Below are 10,153 nucleotides of genomic sequence, written 5' to 3' on the forward strand. Positions count from 1 at the left end.
TGGTCTATAAGGGGTGTTTAAGGAAATTGCCTATAAAATGGCGATTGAATGGGTATCCACTCTTACCCACCGCACTCTTGACTGTTGGAGGGTCGTGAGCCGAATGGGTAGGATAGGGCAAACCCCTCTCCTCATTAAAAATATAATGAATAAAGTAACTAAATGTTTTTACTAAATTCCCAAATCTTAGTGACTTTAGGAAAAAGTGAAATCGATGCAATTCCATGGAATTACACTTTGTATCCTTGTCGAGACAATTAGTGGAGCGTGTGTGGTTAACCGGCACACTAAGTTGGGTTTGGCATTGGTAGCGAAGGATGACTCGAGGTTTGTCATAGATCGATGGAGCGTGTGTGGTTAACTGACACGTCGATTAGGTGATTGTAACATTGAGGGCATAACGTACATTCGCATGGTTATTCACACCTTATTTGTGATCCTCGGCATCCCATTCACAAATGAAGGGCATAATCGAGATTAAACATGACATTGAAAAGTTCAATGAATCTCAAAAGATCTAGGAGTTTCAATTCATTTAAAACTTAACCTTCTTTTCGTTTTTCATGGTGGAAATTGGTAAATCGTCATTTACCTACCTTCAAATGTTCTGCGAGCTGGATTACGACATCCCTCTTCCAATTTGTAGGATATTGTGACAACCCGAAACTTTTATCCTGTACAATTGATCTTTATATCAATATTAAACTCGATTTTATCACCATTTTACACCATTTAAGGGTTCGATAAAGTGTTCTAAACCTCATACTGTCAAATTTTAGGTCCTAGGTCGAGTAACACCAAGTCATATTACAACATTCGGGCCATACACCCTCTCGGGAGGAGTGTACGGCCGTACACATGGGTGTGCGGCCGCACACCCACCCTCCAACCGTACACCCACCTCCATATAGGAGGAGACCCCTTCATTCACTCTTTTTCCATTTTGGTTGCACCCTACTTTCTCTCACTACTTTCTCTCTCTAAAAACTTCATCCAAGAACACTCTAAGGGCCTCAAAAACGTAAATTACTCCATCATTCAGCTTGTTATACTGGTAAGACACCTTGATCTAAGCTTAAAACTCTTCATGTTCTTCGTGTTCTTCATCACTTGAAGGTGTACGGCCGCACACCTTCATAAGGTGGCCGTACACACCTTAAAGACTCTCCAAAGTGAGAGTTTGGCCTTCATTTGCTAGTTGGACTTGGTATTGGCTTTGAAACACCCGAAAATCGACATTTTGAGCATGGATGAAGAGTGTACGGCCGCACACCCCTATGTACGGCCGCACACTCCCTTGTACGACCGCACACGCCCTCTGTACGGCCGCACAATCCGGTGTGCAACCGTACACACATACTAACCGCACACCCTGGCCGCACACACACTCTTTTGGCCGTACACCTCCCTCATTTGATCATATAGGGTCCCGACAGACATTTCCAAGTCCTTAGGGTGGTTTCCCGTTATGTTTAGTCATGAAACACCCTAATTATATCACACATATGTGTTACCATATGTTAATAGGATCCACTTGCTTACGAAATGCCAGTTGACACTCAGCATCCACACCGATCATACGCTCGAATCCTACGTCAAACTGTGAGTTCATACCCCTCCGCTTTTCCGAGTTTTCATGTTTTCAGGGGGAGAATACAAGCAAAAGTATAAGGAAACTTGTGCTCAGGTTATGTTATTTTGCATAAAATAATTATATGTTCAGCATGCTTTTAACACAGAAAACCGTTTTTACCAACCGATTAAGAAATCAACTCGTAGAAACAGTTTTTCAAAACTAGAACAATGAACTTGTGAATTATGTAATAATATGTATTATTTTATAAAGGATTCATGCAAATCATAAACATGATTTTCAGTATTATTACTTGTAAATTTGTTAGGCTAAGTTTGATACACGTCATTGGTAACACTCCACCGGATTCGCGAGTGTAGGACTACCCCTTGTAACCAGAATCTCTTGTAGGGAGAGTGTGACTATTGCGTATAGATCTATACGGGACTGACTATCCCGCACCTTCACTGCCAGCTACAGCGGGACCGTTAGGTTCAGGGGTGACAAAGTCATAAAAAGATACTAGCCCCGTTACGTGCCATATCCAGTCTAAGTACGGTTATGACACTCACAACCTAGATAGCGGAAATTTACTTTTGTAATAATGAAACGAGTGAAATAACCTCAAAGTAATAACCGAATTGATTACTAGAGGGTGTTAAAAATACCCTTAGGACTTAATTCACCACTTATTTATTAGTTTTATTTATGTAATAAGGCTAATACACTTCACAGGGAACAAACAGGGTTTTTCAAGAAAATTACGTTTAACGATACAAGTATGGTAGATACTTGTACACCTCAGACAAGAACAAATAACCAACTATCAACTTTTAAGGAAAATATAGGATATTCCTGGGATAACTCGACCTTACATAAACAGGCTGTTAAACAAATAACTAATGGATAATCAAACATCTTTCATAAGAAAATATAGGATTTTCTTGAGGAACACTTTTCAAAAAGATCAAAGAACGTTTCCTACTAAAAACTAAAACGCTTATGAACTCACCAGCTTTATGCTGATATTATTTCAAAACTGCTTGTATTCTCAGGGTATTAGTGGACAGGTACTTTCAGGAGTTCGGAGAAGTTGGAGTGTTAAAGTCACATCTTTACTATTGTACTTTTGCTATGTACTAAACTATGTAATAAACAATGTAAACCTTTTTCACATAAGTATTCAATGTCTGGTTGTGTTTACTATGCTTGCTATGATACAATTGTTGTGATACTACACATGACGTCAACCACCCCAGAACGTTTCCGCCGTTTCGGTTTGGGGGTGTGACAGATTGGTATCGGAGCTATTGTTTATAGTGAACTAAGTATACCAAACCTTACATGGTATACAACTATAAACATTAAGGAGCCTAAGTGCTCTAAATTAAAACTATACTTTCAAAAATATAAGTATTTTTATAACAAAGTATACAAGTATACCCGAGTACCAGAATCCGTGTCATAAGTAGAACAAAATAAAAGTATTTGGATGTTGGGCATCGCGGTTAAACCTGGGCAGTTATGTAATCATGTCTAGGGTCAATATAGCCTGATCAACTATATTCATTCGAGACATGACCAACATGTGCCTGGTAGTGACTGTGTTGTTGCAGCAAGCCTAAAACTTACCTAGATACCAGAAAAGTTATAGAACCAAACATGAAGATTAAAATACTATACGAGTATTTTAGGAGGTTATAACGACCAAACTAGAAACTTACCCAAGGATCCATTCCTCAAGGATCAATCATGTATCTATAATACATTGGAAGTATTATTAGATTCGATGCCTATTAACTATCCATTACCATTACCTCGTGTAGATAGCATGGCTGGATTCCATCTTCCTGGCGACCCGTACTTTCCCAACCAAGGAGATGGCGGATGGATCGAGCCAGAGCCAGAAGGAAACCATGAAATTCGTTTGGACGATGGCTTTGTCGAACCATTTCCTGAAGAGACTGACTCGGAACCCGAAGTTGAGAACCTACCCCAAGTGACCCCAATACCAAATCCTAACCCTCAAGTTGGATTCCAAGGTCCAACGCCCATGTGGGTCGGGAGCTTGAATAGGTGGATCCATGAGCAAGGCCAACCCCTCCCATACAACGGTAACCGCAACTTTTACAATCTGGATGGAGGAGGTCCTGCAGACATGGCTCTTCCAATCCTGATACGCCGAGTGGCTCGCAATGTGGAGCTAGGTGTGGCAACCCTTCAACGAACTATGGAACTTGAGGCAGACTCGGATGCCAACACAAACCACATTCGTAATCTTGAAGTTGCTCACGGGAGAACTATGAGGGACAATGAAGCTCTACAGCGAGAGTTAGCTACAACCCGAGTCGAGGTCATAGAGCTCCGAGCCCGCCAGTCAGAGTATGAAGGACGCCTGCTGGACGTGGAACGACAGCTGGCCGAATTAGGGTTTCACTTGAGGAGTGTCCGTCGCCAATAGAGGAACACTCTACTCGTTCTTCCTTGTTTTGTTGTCTAAGGAATAATTTTCATGTTTATGTTCTGAGTAGCCCTTTCCCGTAAACATCTCTGTCTTCCATATTGCCGAAATTTTCTCTTTGATATTAGGACTTAGACCTATTGTTAGGTCCTGAGTTCCGAAATATGTAATCTCAGTTCAGTTATGATGACAACAATCGTATTTCAGTTAAAGCGTGTATCATAGGATGTGCTCTTACCTTAGACGATCATTCCTTTTCCCCATCGATTTCATATCAGTATCCATGAAAAGCTTCAATGTACTAATCGCCATAGGACGAATGAGCCTCACATCGTGCCAATGTCCTTTGTTTCGAGAAAGCGATTCGTCTCAATCGTCCCTCTGACGGAGTCCTCACTGGTTTCAGTGATAAGATCGTTCGAACCTTCGTATCATTTCCTGGGTCAAAGCCTAGGAGCATCTACGAAAGGAATGTTATGCATTCCTGGCTCGTGTTGTCGATGAGACGCAAAAAGTTAAAGACCTCGAGAGCATTTCCGAAGTCCGCAACTTTCCCGATGTCTTCCCAAAAGACATTCCAGGGATTTCTCCCGAGCATCAAGTTGAATCCCGTATCGACTTGATACCTGTAGCTACTCTTATAGCTAACCCTTCATCTCATCTGGAGCCGAAGAAATGGGAGAGTTACTCAGCCAGCCCGATGGGCTGAGCAAACAAGAGTTCTTAAACTTATTTTATGTGAACTTTGTGTGTTCAAATCTTTTCTATCCTTGATAAGACCACATCATGGGGATGTGGGTCGAATCAAAGAGAGTCAGTTAACAAAACGGGAAATATCAATGCATAGACAAACATTTAGGATACATCCAGAGGCAACCATTGTTGCTCACAAACTCTTTTCTTGACATATAGCAGATCATGCCTCCGAAGAAGCAGAACAAATCCACCAGTAAGGCACCAATCCTCCAGATGGACTCAGCTACGTTCCAAGTTACTGTCACAACAGTCGTAGCAGCCGCTCTAGCTGTTCTTAACACTAACAACCTAAATGGGAATGGGAACGACTTCCACACCTCAAGCTGTAACAACACACCAGGAAATCAACAAGGGATTGTCCAAGAGAACATTCCAACTCCCAAACCTAAGAGCGCCAAACGGAAATTTTGGTCCGAGAGGAAGAACAAGTCGTCTCAGAAACTTGCCAAGAAACGACAACTCGAGATAACTTCTACAACCGCCACATCCGCCCAACAAGTGCCAACGCCAGCGCGGCAATATGCTGGAAAACTTCCAAGTTGAGAGAAATGCAACTTCCACCATGTAGGAAAGTGCCGCGAACTTCAATGTGAGAACTACAATATGCGAGGACACACCACGCGATGCTGCAGGGCACCTGCACAGCCAAACACCTCGATTCCTGGCATACAGATGGGCCAGGTTTGCTACAATTGTGGTGAACCCGGACATTACAAAAGAAATTGTCCAAGGATTAAGGATGGCCAGGAAACATGTTCCGTACAGACCCCAACTCAACACATCACTTCCACTACCGATGCTAGCATAGTTCAAGTATGCGGTGCATGTGGCGAAACGGGACATTTCAAAAGAGACTGCCCAACTGAAAAGAACAATGAGGAAACAGGAGGAGTCTAATATCAGGGGATGAGGAAAACATTAATGAAAACCGCGGTGTTTTGGTACGTTTCCGAAAACCCCAATAATTGCTCATAATCGTGATTATTTCCTCGTCCAAATTGAATCACGATGTTCTTATAAGATTTAAAAGCTCTAATGAGTAAATTATGATAGCTTAGTGAATACTTTAGGTTCAGTTGTAGTTATACCTGGTTTGTGTACACCAAACAATCATAGGGAAATCTAGTAAGAACCATTTCATGAAAGTTCATAGCTTCAAAACATCAGAACCCTCGTGTTAGTAGTACCTGTTGACTTCGAGTCAAACACAGAAAACACCATAGACATTCACCCAGGGGCATCAATGTTCTAACAAAGCGATCCTTCCAAACCAACTTAACATGCGATTCTACGACGACATCTTGTTTAGTCCGACTGAGTCTATGTTATACCAAACCCTGTTGTCTTAAATCATGTTATCGCAAAACTCTCGTCACTCGTAACGACAAATTAGATGCGAACTTCAAAAATTCATCACTCTTTGAAAAACCCGAAAGTATTCATACGAAGGGTACCACCCACAAGGACATGGACACAGTAAGAGGGTTATCCGGACAATTGGAAATACGTCGTGGGACACTCAACTACTCTTAGTTGAACCTTCTCGCAACGAACGGTGACCTATCCAGCATCAAGGCTGCGCCGTTCGAAGCCCCCTTGGCCGTAAGTGCAGATCCCCTCTGTGCTGGGCTGAGGTGGGCGACACGCAGCTAGCCAAGGGGCAAGTCCCTGACAATACTCTCACTGGCCCAGAAATCATCCGCAAAACCACCGAAAAGATCGTACAAATACGAGAACGACTGAAAGCCTCACGAGATAGACAAAAGAGCTACGCCGATAAACGACGAAAACCCTTGGAGTTCCAGGTTGGAGACCGTGTTCTGTTGAAGGTCTCGCCCTGGAAAGGCATGATACGCTTCGGAAAGCATGGAAAGCTAAATCCAAGATACATAGGACCATTCAAGATCCTCGCTAGGATCGGTCCCGTAGCCTACAAACTTTGTTTACCGCAAGAACTTAGCAACATTCATCCTGTCTTTCACGTTTCGAATCTTAAGAAATGCGTATCCGACGAAACCCTTACGATTCCTCTTGATGAGATTGAGATCAACGAGAACCTGAACTTCATAGAAGAACCAGTCGAAATCATGGATAGAGAGATCAAACGAACAAAACAAAGTCGCATCCCGATAGTGAAGGTTCGCTGGAATGCCAAGCGGGGACCTGAATTCACTTGGGAGCGCGAACATCAGATGAAACAAAAGCATCCACATCTCTTTTCTATTCCATGATTTGTATTCTATGTTCGAATTTCGATACGAAATTCCCTCTAACGGGGGGGGGGGGATGATGTGACAACTCGGAACTTTTATCCTGTACAATTGATCTTTATATCAATATTAAACTCGATTTTATCACCATTTTAGACCATTTAAGGGTTCGATAAAGTGTTCTAAACCTCATATAGTCAAAGTTTAGGTCCTAGGTCGAGTAACACCAAGTCATAGTACAACATCCGGGCCATACACCCTCTCGGGAGGAGTGTACGACCGTACACATGGGTGTGCGGCCGCATACCCACCCTCCAACCGTACACCCACCTCCATATATAGGAGGAGACCCCTTCATTCACTCTTTTTCCATTTTGGTTGCACCCTACTTTCTCTCACTACTTTATCTCTCTAAAAACTTCATCCAAGAACACTCTAAGGGCCTCAAAAACATGAATTACTCCATCATTCAGCTTGTTATACTGGTAAGACACCTTGATCTAAGCTTAAAACTCTTCATGTTCTTCGTGTTCTTCATCACTTGAAGGTGTACGGCCGCACACCTTCATAAGGTGGCCGTACACACCTTAAAGACTCTCCAAAGTGAGAGTTTGGCCTTCATTTGCTAGTTGGATTTGGTATTGGCTTTGAAACACCCGAAAATCGACATTTTGAGCATGGATGAAGAGTGTACGGCCGCACACCCCTATGTACGGCCGCACACTCCCTTGTACGACCGCACACGCCCTCTGTATGGCCGCACACTCCGGTGTGCAACCGTACACACATACTAACCGCACACCCTGGCCGCACACACACTCTTTTGGTCGTACACCTCCCTCATTTGATCATATAGGGTCCCGACAGACATTTCCAAGTCCTTAGGGTGGTTTCCCGTCATGTTTAGTCATGAAACACCCTAATTCTATCGCACATATGTGTTACCATATGTTAATAGGATCCACTTGCTTACGAAACGCCAGTTGACACTCAGCATCCACACCGATCATACGCTCGAATCCTACGTCAAACTGTGAGTTCATACCCCTCCGCTTTTCCGAGTTTTCATGTTTTCAGGGGGAGAATACAAGCAAACGTATAAGGAAACGTGTGCTCAGGTTATCTTATTTTGCATAAAATAATTATATGTTCAGCATGCTTTTAACACAGAAAACCGTTTTTACCAACCGATTAAGAAATCAACTCGTAGAAACAGTTTTTCAAAACTAGAACAACGAACTTGTGAATTATGTAATAATATGTATTATTTTATACAGGATTCATGCAAATCATAAACATGATTTTCAGTATTATTACTTGTAAATTTGTTAGGCTAAGTTTGATACACGTCATTGGTAACACTCCACCGGATTCGCGAGTGTAGGACTACCCCTTGTAACCAGAATCTCTTGTAGGGAGAGTGTGACTATTGTGTATAGATATATACGGGACTGACTATCCCGCACCTTCACTGCCAGCTACAGCGGGACCGTTAGGTTCAGGGGTGACAAAGTCATAAAAAGATACTGGCCCCGTTACGTGCCATATCCAGTCTAAGTACGGTTATGACACTCACAACCTAGATAGTGGAAATTTACTTTTGTAATAATGAAACGAGTGAAATAACCTCAAAGTAATAACCGAATTGATTACTAGAGGGTGTTAAAAATAGCCTTAGGACTTAATTTACCACTTATTTATTAGTTTTATTTATGTAATAAGGCTAATACACTTCACAGGGAATAGACATGGTTTTTCAAGAAAACTACGTCTAACGATACAAGTATGGTAGATACTTGTACACCTCAGACAAGAACAGATAACCAACTATCAACTTTTAAGGAAAATATAGGATTTTCCTGGGATAACTCGACCTTACATAAACAGGCTGTTAAACAAATAACTAATGGATAATCAAACATCTTTCATAAGAAAATATAGGATTTTCTTGAGGAACACTTTTCAAAAAGATCAAAGAACATTTCCTACTAAAAACTAAAATGCTTATGAACTCACCAGCTTTATGCTGATATTATTTCAAAACTGCTTGTATTCTCAGGGTATTAGTAGACAGGTACTTTCAGGAGTTCGGAGAAGTTGGAGCGTTAAAGTCACATCTTTACTATTGTACTTTTGCTATGTACTAAACTATGTAATAAACAATGTAAACCTTTTTCACATAAGTATTCAATGTCTGGTTGTGTTTACTATGCTTGCTATGATACAATTGTTGTGATACTACGCATGAAGTCAACCACCCCCGAACGTTTCTGCCGTTTCGGTTTGGGGGTGTGACAGATATTGTGTTAGGTCCTAGCCTTAATATCTTATTTGGGTGTTTTATTAAGGACTCAATCAACTAAACTTGAATTTTCTCCCGTTTCATAGATGTCAAAGTCTGACAACTATGGTCTTCGTAAATCAGTTGAAAAAAAGTTTTCCACGTGAAGATGATGTTCCACGATTGTATTGTGGAAATGGAAATCATGCTTCATTTCCTCCACCTCATCCAATAATTCTTCCTGACCCACGTGTTCGAAGACTTGAAAAGTTCAAGGTCACTCAAGCCCTATTGGCAAAAGACATGAAAATGGAAAGTCTATATGTGCTCATTTCTTGGATAAAAGGTTACATATTGATAGATTGGGTGTCGATGTTTAAAGGAAGTTGGCTGTTGACTTGGTTCTTCAGTCACTTCCCGAATCATATGGTAAGTTTGTTAGAGAGTACTATATGATGAACCACGACATGACCCTTATTGATTTGACTTATTTGCTTATTGCTGCTGAATCGGAAATGATTTGGCGCACTGGTCAGCAAATTTGTCTGGTAAATCAATATCTCAACCATCTATGGGCAATGGTAACATTGGAAGTCCAGAAAAGTTTTCTCTACGCAAGAGAAAGGAAGAGTCTGAGATAGTCCCGTGTACCATTCCATAAGAATCCATGTGTTTCTACTACCAAAAGAAGGAGCATTGGTTACGAAGCTGCCCTGACTACCTGAGAGATCTAAGAGATGGGAGAGTCAAGATGTATGACTCTGCTTTAGGTAAAATCCACTATCTAACTCCATTAAGTTCCTATTTGGAGATCCTTAATACATGATGTGATAAGATTACATTTTGATGTTTTGAAGGATCGAAGAAAGGAA

Source organism: Lactuca virosa, chromosome 5 (genome assembly GCF_052849685.1).
Source record: "Lactuca virosa cultivar CGN04683 chromosome 5, Lactuca_virosa_CGN04683_v6, whole genome shotgun sequence".
NCBI lineage: Eukaryota > Viridiplantae > Streptophyta > Magnoliopsida > Asterales > Asteraceae > Lactuca > Lactuca virosa.